The sequence below is a fragment of the Prionailurus bengalensis genome, chromosome A1 (genome assembly GCF_016509475.1).
Source record: "Prionailurus bengalensis isolate Pbe53 chromosome A1, Fcat_Pben_1.1_paternal_pri, whole genome shotgun sequence".
In the NCBI taxonomy this organism is placed as follows: Eukaryota; Metazoa; Chordata; class Mammalia; order Carnivora; family Felidae; genus Prionailurus; species Prionailurus bengalensis.
The window spans coordinates 60,557,995-60,573,177 of NC_057343.1; positions in this window are offsets into that span (position 1 = coordinate 60,557,995).

A 15,183-nucleotide genomic window follows, 5' to 3' on the forward strand; every position below is an offset into this window, starting at 1 on the left:
GTTCACCTGACCATTATCTAAAATTATTTTTGATTGTTGCATGCCATTTCTTTCCTCCCCCCACCATTATGAAAATTACTGGCATATTTACCTTGGCTGGCTTGGTCATCATTTCATCCCTACCTAGGGCTATTCAAAGCATACAGTCAGCATTAAAATCATTATTAGATGAATGAGTGAGTAATTGGGTTTAACGTCACAGATTTGTTTCAGAAGGCAGGTATCATTCAGAATAACTATAAATTTCAGCTGTGCTAGATATAATCATTTAATTATTATTAATGACAGCACTTTTCATTTTCTCATTATTGACATAGACTATTTTGAGTACTGGCAAATTTGAACCTGAAATATCCTATTTTCTTTCCTTTGTTTCCTATTCTCTTTCCTTGAGCAGAACATTAAGGCTATTCTAAGGGTCTGACTGACTGGGAATAAGAGTGGAATATAAATTCTAATACTTGCATAGTATAGGAATGCTTTTATTAATCAATTATCATATGAATTAAAAACATCCTTGGGATTTTCTAATTTGTGTTATATTGTTAATGCAGTGATAGCTGGTATGTTTTTGAAAGCATTAAAACATGTTTCAACAAATAATCAAAATAGCAATGCATTAATTCACATTTTAGATATAGTAATGGGGTTAATTCTTTTCCATGGAACTAAATTTAAACACATCTATTGCAGAATAAACTCGGAATCAATCTCAGTGAAACCAGGATTAAAAATTTAATAAGGGCCAACTTTTATACTTTAGTTTTTTGTGGAATTTAAACCATATTTTCATGTTGCTTACATTATTTCAGGATATTTTATATGGTTTATTATGGTCATTTTATAATCCCCTCTGGTAGTTGTGCATTCTTAATTTTTAGTAGATTCTATTATGACCATTTGCAGACCATTTTGAGGGCAAAATGAAGTTTGTACAACTCGTCCCCAGAGCATTTTGGGGCCACAGGGAACAATTTTATGAAGGTGAGAGCAGGGCTCCTTTAATATGTAGATTTCCTAAGAGATGACTGCAGGCTTAGTTGTTGACTTCATTAGGGTTAAAAGTGATTTCCAGAATAAGTTTTAATAAAATAGAAGCTATTTTTCTTTCATGTTTGAAGGGCAGAAATTGGCAGAAGTTCTTCAATACTCAAGAACACAAGTTCCTTTCAGTTCATCAACCTGACATCTCTGAGCTTGATTATCATGATCGAGGATGGCTGCTAGGGATTCTATTATTTCATTTGCAAACCAGGAAATAGGTGGAAAAAGGGAAAGGACCAGTGGGCCATGTGTGATACCAAATGTTTTTAATGAGCACATGACACTTCCATCCATCCCACTGACTAGAGCTTGGCCACATAGTTTCACTTTCAAGAGGGGAAGACTGGGAAATCTTGTCTACACACCAGGTAGTCATTTACCATTTTTAAAAGGAGGTGCATTACTCAGGAAAAGAGGGAGAAAACAATTTAGGGTAGACAACTAGCAGTCTAGACCACAGTTAATAGAGCACATGGTTTTGCAGAACAATAGGTTGAGGGAAAATGGCAAGGAACTCCTTTTTGGCCATCTGAACTTTCTTTCCTTGAGCTATAAAGCTAAGACCCTCACCTTCTTGAGACATTTCTGGGAGTGGACAAAATCTGCTTCTGTCTTTCTTTTAAACTCCTTTTTTATCCCTTTTTATGGAATAGCTAATCAAGTTGATAAATATGATATTCTTTGAATCATGTTTTTATTAATGTCCACAAAATATTGTTGTTAAAGCAAAAAAAATAACACTACTTAGCTTACTTCATGAAGTAGTAAGAGCAGCAGTGTCATTTTCCCTAATTTTTCTCCCCAAATGATAAACACAATAGGAAAGGAACCCACTTGCAACCTTCAGATAACAATATTCAGAGGACAGGAAGAAAAAATGGTATGCAAGATTTCCAAAGTTCACTTAAGTTATAAGGCAAAACTCTGAAGGTTGTCAACCACATTTAATTCTAGATTAATTTCAGTTATTGGTGATTTGCAGTTTTAAGTACATAGGAATTTTAAAACATACACAAAAGGAATTATTGGTATAATTCAAACAAAAGTCATACACCATTTAATTTCAAAATGAATATGTGGAGCATTATAAAAAAGAAGCATAAGCAATTAAGAGAATAAAATCTGAAAGCAATGAAAAAAGCATATTTATGTTAATGTGCTGCTGTTAGTTCAATTCCATAATCGTCATAGCATAACCACTAAAAATTTTATGACCAGTTTTCTAAACTAAAGATTATATCTTAAAATTACATTTCATGAAAAAAAGTTGTTTTATATGCATAAATCCAAGCTCATATTTACAATGAGTGTTTTACGAAAATGGGCACAGTTGTGTGGCTTCTTGCTGACCGTCCCTGCAGTAATTCAGTCTCCAGGTTCTACAATACAGCTGTGAAGTCAGTAGGGAGTCATTCAATTCTTTGTGATTTTACACATCTGTCAGTTAAATCTGAGCGTCAAATGCAAAATTGTACACAGAGGGACATTACCGGGATTTGTAACTTTCCCTGGAGGATGTTGGATCTGTATACCAACAAAAGATCTATAAATGATCCTTTCTGTCCATAAGAAATGAATATTCCTTTTCCACTTATGCTTATGCTCTGCCAGCCCTAAGAATTTTCAACATAGAAGGAGGTCCTATAATCATGAATAAATGAAAATAGATCTTTCAGAGTAAATTTGCATCTTCTTTAAAAAATATAAGATTTCTGAATCAGTGTGGAATCACAATGGTTACCACTCCTTAATTTTAAAAGTTTTACATGACCATGGCCAGGGGAAAATAAAATATTGGTTGAACATTTTTCACATCCATATGAGTTTGTGTGGCAGGTCTGAAAATGAGCTAAGTCTGTCAGAAAGTTGGGAGCATACAAAACACCCAAATATATCTCATGACCACACAAAAGTACTTGCTGTTAGTGTAATCTTCGAAGTGTCATCTCAATTTCAGAGAGAATAGCTATGGTATTTGCTATTCTTATAATTTAAAATCTTTAAATCGTGTATACTATGAAATGTTGTTTTCTGTGTAATTATGAAAAAAATATAGATGATTTATCTATGGTACCATTTGAACACTTCCAGATTGTAATTTACTGGAGTTCAAATGATGCCTTGTTTCCAATATATAAACTTTAATTTTTTTTATCCGTTTTGGTATGTGAATTCCTTTTATGTATTTCGCTCATTTCTTATCTTCATTTCTTAGTATCATGCCATAAAAAAGACCATTGGACAGAAAATTTTGATTCTAGCCTTCTGCTCAGTAAATTTAGGATTTACTTTCTAAGGTCAATTTACCTCATGAGACCAATTTCTTCACCTGAATTTTAAGAGTAATGATACAGCTCTTAGCATAGCTGTAAATAATGACAAAATATGTGTGTGTATATATATATGTGTGTATATATATATATATATATATATATATTTACCCTATTGATAAGTAAACTGCTACAACTGCTGGTGTCCCCCCCTTCTTTAGTTAATATACAGAATTTATGTTATTTTATTGGAGACTTTCTCATGATTAGATTATGTCACATACATAGACATGACACCATCTGCCTTTTACTCCAAAATAAATAACCCATCTATAAAAATGCAAGAATTCTATACTTTTAAGAAGTTCTTGCTGAAGAAACCACCCCAAGTTTTTTTAGAAAATAAAACACGTATGGATAGTACTTACTAGAGATCTTAGAACACAAAAATGACTTCTATTAATGAAGAATCTTTTCTTTTCTGGAACTCTGTTATTGTTTAGCCATTGCTACTGCATATTACTGGAACAATTGCAAATATTCTTAATAGCATGGCTAATTTGGAACTAGGTGGCGGAGAGATTCGGTCAAGTATCTCCCATGAAAAAGATTGGGACATCATGCTCCAATTTGATTTAATATTCATTGCAATTATAAAATCAGATAAAGGCAATGGGCATACAGACCAATATCTCTAGTCACACTTTCTAATTAAAAACTTTACCCACTCTGAAATCTCTTTAACTCTATAACTGCATAAACTTCTGGTTTCAAACTCAGACCATCTCTGTTGCTCACAAATAGATCTTCCTATATACTGAGCACCAATATTTAGCAAACTTAAGTAGTTGTGGATAACACTTGCTCCAAAGTTCGTAAGGGTATTTGACCTAAATCTTTGAATTTAGCCTATGATGTCACATTAGGGTTGGAAGAACAGATTTTGACCCTTCAGTTAATTTATTTCAAATACGATGATTTTAACCAGGGGGATAAATTTAGTCACTATTAAAGTATCTTGTTCTAAATCATGATTCTCTTAGTTAGATTTGGGTTTCTCTAGATTATAATAGATTTTTTGAAAAATATCTTGATATTTTTAAATGTGGTATGGTATCAGTGTCGCCACTCTATCCTACAAATTTTGATAGTGGGCTTTCAAGTCTTCAGTAGAAATCCTGTCAATTTCCTTTTTTTTTTCCACCTCTTTCTTCAAATTTCCTGAATCTTATTTCTACCCATCAGCCCCATGGTAGTACTAGGGTCAGTTAGGTCCCTAGTAGTAGCAGTTACTACTAGGTTCCTAGTAGTAGTTAGTTACTACTTCCTGAAATTCCATTCCTCTAACAAAAGTACATAAATATCCTAAGACTGGGGAGTCCTTATCACAGCATTTATAATAGTTTCCTTCAATAACATTGATTTAGATGTGTCCATGTGGCCATCCCAAAGGCAGTCTTGGGACATCTGTAGTTTGAAAGGTAATTTCATTTGTAAGAAGATAAGAGTGTGTGACTGTTACCCCTTTGAAAATAAATCTGCCAAATCCCTGTGTTCCATCAATATAGCTCATCAGCTGTCATATGACCAGAAAACATCTGTTCTCAAAAAATTGTACCTACATGGAGGTCAGATCTCAAGCCGAATAACCTAATTCATTTAGCAGTATTTAGAATTATCACTGGTTTTCCATGATCATTAATCCTAAGAATCTATGTTAATAATTGTTCAACAGGCTTCTGCAAGTATCCCTCTGAAGTGTCTTAACTATTTAACAGAATGCACTCAAGATTCAGTGGGCACATGTCCTTGATCCCCAGTTACCTGAATATCTTTAAAACATAATCAGTGGTCATAACTGAGTTACTTTTTGAATAAATATTACATCTGCTCACTGGGATATAACATATGCTTTTGTTCTACTACTCATGTTTCTTCTTTTAGAGATCCAGTTTTTACTGGTTCTACTAAGGGCAACCACAGAAAATATTTTTGTCTGAATCTCCCTTTTGTTATGTGCTGCATATTTGCCTACTTAGAAGTTCTCTTGGATCTATTTCCTCCAAATTCCATTGATAAGATTTGTCACTCATAATTTGTTCTACAGCTTTTATCATTTTTTACCAAAGATGAGAAGGAAGCCATCTTGGCATCAAGTTCTCATTGTTTTCCCATTCCTTTCTTTTTATTTCCCCCAAAAGTGCTTTAGCTATTATAGTGTATGGTTCTGAAAGGAAATCTGGGACACACATGAGATAATACATAGTTAAATCGCCAAATATGATTCACGGGAATCAGTGTGAAACTTGTCCTGCTTTGTTTCCATCTCACAAGTAATCGAGATGCAATGGCAGAGTGGGAAAAGGCTCAGGACCACCACCAACAGGTTGAAAAGGCTTTCATATATAACTAGAAAATTGTATAGCAAAATTCAATTTTTCCTACAAAACCAATGGGAGTAATTGGGGTGGGAATAACTTTCAATTGTTTGAATAGTTAGGGTATTTGGCTTGATTCCAGACTCACTGTTTGGATTAAGGAAATGGTTATAACAAATGTTTTTACTCCTATGAACTGCTTTTTTGTCAGTTTTCTGGCCAGTAGGTTAACTTGATAGTTTTATACCGTAAGCTGGCTTATACAGCTAATTGTAGTCCTTTGAAAGACTATGGGCAATTTGTTACTAGACATGGTCAAAATTGCTCTCATTAGGCAAAGACCTCAGATAATTCTAAGGCAAGAAATACTAATCATGTTTTATGTGATGTTAGAGAGGTATTAAATCATGGAAAAAGCATATAAAAAAGTCTCTTTGTAGGGGCACCTGGGTGACTCAGTTGGTTAAGCAGTACACTCTTGATTTCGGCTCAGGTCATGATCTCACAGTTTATGAGTTCGAGCCCTGCATTGGGCTCTGCATTGACAGTGTGGAGCCTGCTTGGGATTATGTCTCCTTCCCTCTCTGCCCCTCCCCCACTTGCTCTCTGCATCTTTCTCAAAATAAACTTAAAAAAAAAAGTTTCCTTGTAAAGTAGATGTAGTATAGTCAGAAACCTCTAATAAGACAAATTTGGCAAAAGGGATCACCACATACACAAATAAATTGCTTAATTGCCCGTGGGACCACTTATAGCGTCAACCACAAATCTCCCTGTCACCATTACTGTATGGTCTGAAACTTATGTTTTGTTCTCAGAGCAAAAAGCTGCCCATCTAACTAATGAAAGTATCTGTATTGAAAATCACATTGACTTTTTGGAAATCAGAAAGAATGGGGCTTACTGGCCCCATTGGAATGAATAAACAGAACAAGTTGGACTGACAGCACTCAGGCAGACCCATAATAAGCAAGGTTTAGAATCTGTTCTAACCCAACTGGGATTCTAAGCCTTACCTGATAGCTGGAAGGCTAAGTTAAAGATAGTATCAAGCTGTGATCTGAATATATATAGGTTTCACCTGGGAATCTCCATTAATTGTAAATGACAGTTTCTTTCCAGGGATATTATGTGTGATCTTGGATTGTACCTCTCACATGGAAGCCAAGTATTAACTTCCCCCACTCCTTTGCTGAAGCATGATGACTTATTCCTTAGGGATGATCATAGGAGACATTCAATTGTTGAAACACCATTAATAGATCAAGTAGCCCACAGATAATTGCAAAGATCTTTACAAGGGCTACACTTGGTTAATTTGCAGAGTTTTGTGTGGAGATTACTGATTTACTGCTGTGCACCCTATCTTTACAACAGAAGTCATCCAAGTAGAGTTTTACTTCTGACTTTAAATGAAATGATAAATGACACCACTTTGGCCATGAGCACAGTTAGCTCATACTCAGCTTAGTTTATAAGGTTGTCAGGGATGAAAGAACTATCTTAGACTTCCTTCCTATCGAGCCAAGGCAGAATTTGTCCCATTGTTAATATATCTTGCTATACATGGATTAATGCCTTCAGCCCCATGGATAGGTCAACAGAGAAACAGGGAGAAAGGCATCTGGCTTTCTAAGATAAACCCATATGATCTAAAAGGGAATATGTTCAGTAATTTGGTCTGAGAACCCGGAATGCATGATTAAAGTCAATAATGAAGGTTGACCTTCTGCTTTTTGGAGACCTTTTGGTAGTAGACTTAATTAAATGCTTTATTGGACAAACTGAATGCATTTTGTTCCATCTCTGCAATACAAATTACAGCAGCCAACAGAATGATATACTCCTGGAAAATTCTCCCAAAGCCAAGACAATATAGCAACAAAAGTGAAGTTTGGGAGAGAAAATTCTACATGGACCTTTCTCATGTCTGCATCTTTTACAAGTAAGGAACCAAAACTTTTTGCTCTATAGAGGCTACTCAAGAACATATGTATAGTGAACTGTCTTGGAAGATAGCATTTCTCTCAATAATCAGGGGAACATTTGCTTTTGCCTTGGAGATAGAGATAATGTAACCCTTTGGAGCAAAGGTTAGGGATGCTTACATTCGTAATAAAATATTCTGATTCCCGAAGATCAGAATTCCTCTTCTCTCAAACGAACCCCTTGGCAAGGAAATGTGTCATCTGGCTGTCCTTCCATCATCCTGTAGGAACTTGGGCTCAGGGAATAAATTGCTGAGAATAACAACCTTTCCTTGTCTCTGGCCAAGGAGTCTGTTTTCTACCAGCATCCAAGAAATTGTGGCAGATGTTTTTGTTGCTCAGAGAGTAAAATCTCTAATTATTTAGAAATATTTACAACTAAAAATTCCAGAAAATGATTCAGAGAAAACAAGCAGCCCCATTCCCACCACCACACTCCATGATCTTAACTACATGGAGTAGTAAGATTGACTACTCACTGCTGACTAGAGCTACCATTCTCATCTATAGGTCTTGAGCAAATAAACTAATGGGATGACTAAGTGTACATTATACCCATCAATAGTGCCAGAAATGTGCTTAAACCCTCACTCAGGAAGGAACTGATATTCTAAATAGTATGGAACAAAATGCCTTTAAAGGTTAGAATTGCTAAGAGATAGAGGAAATGGTCATTTACGGGAACACTACAGTCTCAGAGCAGGACATTTCTGGACAGTTTCTTCTCAGGTGGCACTGGAAATACAGATTAAAAAGGGAATTTGACTTCTCTATGGAGAAGCTAGTTGGAATTGGGCAGAGAAGGGAATAACTCCATGTTATTATTTAAAAAGGTTGATGAGTAGTGATAATGTATCACATGAAGACACTATCTATAAAAATGTGTTCTAGATATCTGGAACATGGATATGTTCACAAGCTATTACAATGTAGAATTACTCATCACTGACATCTAGTTTCCACCCAGTCTTAGAGAATATGTAATTAATGGCCGAAGGTAATTTATGCTGGGAAGAAATAAGAATCATATTGTAATTTTAACTGAAGTTTAATGTATGAAATAATATTTTTCATCATTCTGCAATATGTAGGTATAATAACAAAAGAGTTATATGTTCATTGCTAGAATTAAGTGAAAATCAAACTTATGTAGACAATCTCTCATAGGATGAAAGAATACTTCTGGAAGCTCATTTTGAAGCCTCTAATTAATATCCACCTATAAGAATTACTGGCCACAAAAAAAATTTTAAGTAAATATAGAAAGGTTACATAACCTAATACGATCTTACAAATGTTCAAAGAACTTTGGATAACAAAAACAAAGTAATGGAACTTGAAATAAACTGTTAAAAGACCTCAGAAATACTATAGCCACTACCAATATTTTTAGTAGCAGCAATTCATGATGCCCATTTATGCTTCAAATCCAGATGGTCATTGGGGTGTTAAGAGGCTTATTCTTTTGGATGAAATATTGCAGAGACTGTTATAAGACAAATCATAAAAAGACAACTGAGACGTATACATCTGACAGAGAAGTCGGAGAGTGTACTGAGAAGAAAAGAATTACTCAGAGATCTACAATTCATTCTGGTCAAATCTCTTTGAAACTATGCTAATGAGGAGTGTCTGGGTGGCTCAGACCTGGCTTAGGTCATGATCTCAGTTCCGTTTGTGAGTTCAAGCCCTGTGTAGGGATCTCTGCTGTCAGTGCAGAGCCCTCTCTCTCTGCCCCTACCCCACTTGCATGCTCTCTCTCTCTCAAAATAAATAAACTTAAAAAAATATGCTAATGACAAATATTTAACAAATGCATTGATGGTGTTTAGTAAACAGAATGTGACTGGTTTGGCTAGGATTGCTAATGAATCACATGCAAACCTGTATCCATAGATGGGGTTGACACAGAGCTCCCTGGAATTATGTCACAGAAGCTATGACATATAAGCTGGATATGTCTCGTTATGAAAATAGTTATTTATTATGTAATCGAAGGTGACATACATTACTTAAAAACTCATATATTATATCTGGAACTCAGTATTTCCTAATGAGATGAGTATGAAATTGGGAAAATTGGTCTATAGTCTAGACATATTACTGCTTCACCTGGTGCCTCATGACGACTTCTGCCTTTGAAATTTTAATTAAAATGTGATATTGTGGAAGATCTTAGATTTTTCTATGTGATTTGATCTTCTGAAATGTCATGTTATCTCAGTGTATAATCTATTGAAAGGATGTATACACTCTACCTGAATGGCATAAGCTTTAAATGGAGAATATTTCTTTTGTCAGACAAATCAATAACCTAATTTATTTTTGAAAATCTATTTTATTATAATATACTAAAAATTGACTCTTACTTATAAGTGAATGAGTCTGACTTTTTTTTAAAAAAGGGGAAGGGATGGGGCACCTGGGTGGCGCAGTCGGTTAAGCGTCCGACTTCAGCCAGGTCATGATCTCGCGGTCCGGGAGTTCGAGCCCCGCGTCGGGCTCTGGGCTGATGGCTCAGAGCCTGGAGCCTGTTTCCGATTCTGTGTCTCCCTCTCTCTCTGCCCCTCCCCCGTTCATGCTCTGTCTCTCTCTGTCCCCAAAAAAATAATAAATAAACGTTGAAAAAAAATTTTTTTTAAAAAATAAAAAAAATAAAAACATAAAAAAAAAGGGAAGGGATACTTTTTCCTATGCCAACAGTTTTAAAACAGTTGCCTTCCATTTTGCTTATCATTAAACAAAAAATTGGCACCTGATAAAAGAAGTTGTATTTACTTTTCTTGAAAGAATTTCTATTTGGATTTCACTGAATTACCTGAAGCAGCACAGCATTTTCAAATGTAAAAATAAAACATTTGGGTACATCTCTCACACCAGATTAAACTCCTCCTCTTTATGTGTTTAACACTTTACAAGACTGCCAGCTATAGAATTTGGTTCTCTCTGTTTGATCTGATTGTTAACTACTGTTTACCCCAGAAAGTTGATTAACCTAATTTTTCTTTTCTTGGGAATCACTTATTTTAGATTAGACAATCCAAATGCAATCACCAAGTCACTAAGTATATTGAACACAGTGTGTTCGGCACGAGCTCCTTCCAGATCCTAGTGTTGTGATTCAGTCATTGAAGAAGAAAAGAGAGAAGGAAGGGTAGAGGAAACAAGATGAAGATGGCAGAGAAGCTAAAGGCACAAACTCTCCAGCTTTTGCATACATCCTACAAAAGTAGAATTGTGGAGTTTTATCTTACATCTCTTTTTATATGCTATTCCTGTAATAGATGAGCCTTAGAGCACATTTCAGGAGGTTTGGTTATTTTTCCCTAGACCCTGAATTAAGGGCCAGCACAATTTCATATTGCATAAAACTGCCACCCAGGGCTCCAGGCTCTTCTTTTTGTGTCCTTTCCCCAGTGAGAGGCTCACATTTTCTGCTTCACTCCTCTCTCCAGATGCCTTGGCTGCCATTATTGATTCACGCTTTAGATGCAAAGTATGATCTTCCCCCCCCCCCCGTTCTCTAACAAGATTGTGTTTCTCTCAGTTAACTGGAGTCTAACTCTAAGATGGAGACTTAGAGTAAAATGGGTCTAGTTACTTTGTCCAAGCCCAGGGGCAAGAAAGGGAAAATGGAAGACTCAAAAGTTCCCTTCCATTCACACATATTCAGTTTCTTGACCCAAGAATAGCAAGTTTTTGTTTTTGTTTTTGTTTTTGTTTTGTCTTGTTTTGTTTTGTTTTGTTGGCAAGAGAGGCTATCATGCAATAAACAATCATGTGGAAAATATGCTAGCTAAACCACCAAATTAGATGCTCATTTCTTGGAACAAGCAAGGAATGGAAAAAGCTGTACAACAGAACTGCTGAATCTCCCTTGCCAGTTTCTAGCCACAGAAGCAATTATACCATTTAATATAATGATTTCCTATGATTTCTTCTTCTATCTGAAGAGCCTTCCTGAAAGCACTCACAATTTTCCTAGAGCCTGGTGATTAGGCCCACCTTGGCCTGTATCATATTTTGTTACTCTGGATCATATAATGTGTGGAGCATTCATCCCCAGTCTTCACTGTGTTGTGTGTTCCTTGAGATCAGTGAGTCTTTTACCTCAAAGAGGGTCAACATTTGTGGTTTGATTAAATAATAAGAACTCTTTTGAGCTTTTATCAGCAGTTAACATTTAGGTGAATTCTGTCCCCAGTGTGGAGCTCAGCCTCATAAACCCAAGATAAAAGCATCAAAACTGAGCCAGCCAGGCACCCCTCTTTTCACAAATATTATCCTAGGAGGAAACCCACCCTTCACAAGACATCTTAGAGTTTTGTTGGGACCCCACGAATTTAGGCCTACGAATAGTAAATCAGGTCTCGGTAAATTAGTGACTACAAAGGCAGGGGGGTGTGAACAAATCTTACATACAGTAGTACCTTCTTATCCATGGTTTTGCTTTTCCACTGTTTCAGCTACCTGCAGGCAACTGCAATCCAGAAACAGATAATCCTCCTTCTGATGAATCATCAGAAGGTCAATAGTAACTTAATGCAGGGTCACAATGCCTATGTCATCCACCTCACATCATCTCATTATGTAGGCGTTTCATCATCTTGCATCTTTACAAGAAGAAGGGTGAGTAAAGTACAATAGAGAGACCACATTCACATAATTTTTATTACAGTTATATTATTATAATTGTTCAACTTTATTACTTATTGTTCCTAATAGCTCTCTGTGCTTAGTTTATAAATTAAACTTTATCATAGGTATGTATATGTAGGAAAAAAGCATAGTGTCTACAGTAATCAGGCATCCAACGGTGGTCTTGGAATATATCTGTTGCAAATAATGAGGAACGTGTCTATTGACCTATTATGTGCCCAACCCTTCATACAAGCTCACTGAAGCAATTTAGCTTTACCAAGTAGTCATTTTATTATTAGTAATGGATGAATTGACTGTGTGAATTGACTAACAGAGAGTTAGAGTTAAAATTTCATTTTAAGCCTGTAATTGCCTCCAAGTATATATAGTCATCATTGGAAATAAACTTAGAGAATAAATTCACTAATAGAAACGTATATTGAGCAATTAAGTATCTTTAAGGAAAATTCTTATGATTAATGAAACAGGAGTTCAACATTGTTAAACATGTGTATTAAATTGTAAAAATTGTGGGATAATTGTAAATATTTTATTGGCAAAAGTATTGAAGTAGGGCCATTATCTGGACGATTATTAAAAAAATGAACAAAAGTCAAAGTGCCATCTCCTCTATAAACAAAGCAATAAACACTTTGCTTCTTTTAGGTTATGTCAATTGACCCCAAGTGCTCAATGAAATAGTTTATGAATGCTGAGTGAATAACCTGGGACTTCATAATTCCATTCTCTGATGGAGCTCTTTTTATATTTCTTTAGACACATTTTTGAAAACATGTATTTTTATTCTTAATTTATTAATACTTTAACATCAATGTAGCTGGTCATTTACAACAACTTCTGTAGTAGGATCATTATTCCTGCAACTTCTAAAACTCAAGTAATTGGCAAAATAGAAGTTGATACTAAGTCTAAGTCTATAAGGTCAAAAGTTACATTTATCCTTTACACCTCCCCCAAATCTATGTGTCTCATTTGCATTCTTAATGCTGAATGCCCTCCATTGCCATTGACAATTGTTTAAATGTAAGTTCTACAACTACTGCAAACCATGTATTCACTGTCTTCCACATTTTGTCAGTTCATCAGATAATTTCCTACAGCTCAAGAGCCATGAAGTAAGCCACTAAAGTGTGCAGCTCTTCTTTTTTTAAAAAAAACTATGGTTAAAAGCAGCTTCAGGTTGTAAATTATATTAAAATTAGATGTAAGGAGGTATATAAATTTATGATGCCCAATTAGCTTTATGCAAATTTAAAGTATTGCAGGAACTGAATTAAATCTAGATTGGACACAGATGAGTTAATTATCTTTATTCTCACTCCATAATGATACTAAAATAAGAGCATTTAAAAAAAATACATAAAAACACAGTGACTGTGCCATCCATTAATTCTTTCTAATATATTTTTATATGTAATTCAGAAAGAAAGAAAGTTATCCCACAAAAAGGATTAAAAGTGTGTGGTGCATGCCCCCAAAACAATCTGTGAGTGCGTGGGTAAATCAAAATACATGTTGATATTGCAAACGTGAAATGTCTCCATTAGTAACTATAAGATGAAATCAGAAGAGTGGACAGTAATATATGTTAGTGAGAGACTGGAGAGGGAAATTCTTAGATACAGTATTGTGAGGACATTTAATTGTTTGAAAAGGGGTTGGAGAAATTTATTCACTTTAAACTTTTAGTGAAATAAATATGATAATTCCAATAATAGCCACTTAAAAGGTAAAAAATAGAGGATATCATTTCCAAAATGTTAAGAAAAACATGTAATGAATATGAAATCTGCATAATAGGAAAGAAAATAATAAAATAACATGGAAATGAAAAATAATATGGGAGAAATAAATCATAGTATGTAATATTTCCATATTTGAAAATGCAAAATTACTTAATACTGAATGATAATGCAAATACTACTGATGTAGACTATGGGATGCCACCCAAATGGTACTTAGGAGAATATTGATACTTCTAAAAGTTTCTATAAAAAAGAAAAATGTATTGCACTTAAGTGATTACATTTGAAAAACAAATAGTCTAAAATATTAATGAAATAGAAATCTGATTTAAATAGCAAGAAAAAGATTGACTAAACCAAAAAAAGAAGGAAATTGTAAATAAATTATTGAAAAGAGCTGAAATAGAATACAGATACATAATGGAGATGATCAACAAAACCAAAGACTTTGAAATAAAATGAGCCACCAGTGATTATAAACAGTAATTTTATGATGTCATTGTCAAACTATTTTTTTTGCTGATATTCTTTGGGACTCAGATGTGCCAATAACATTTCATGTTCCTCCATCACCATGCTGTCATAATGATGTAGTCCATCATTTGTAATACTCTTTGACCTTCTGGATTGAAGTAATGCAAACAGCATCATTTTCTGCACACCTACCAAAATTCAAGTATATTTCCTTGAAGGAAGAGATCTGAGATGGAGTCGAATGCAGAAAGCATCCACTTTTGTTGCGAGGGGTATATACCAAACTACTTTATCAGGCATTTAGACATAAGTGATCTAAATCTAAGCTGATAATTGAGATACTGGATTTTACATTCTAAAAGGAGGCAGCAGTTACAAAATAAACTGGCGAAAATGCAGGGGAAAAAGAAAGGGCAAGAACATTTATAGCATTGCCAGTAGCTGAAACCACAGTAGAGTTGGTTCTGACTCCTAAGTTTTTAGCGTTCACAAGGCTTCAAGAAAGGAAGTAAATTGCCTAAGATGACAACCAGTAATTCACAGGATGAGGATTCTAAAGCAAATCTATCCAACAATGGAGACCTTGCTTCTTCATATGAAATACCTTTAGAGAACAGGAACC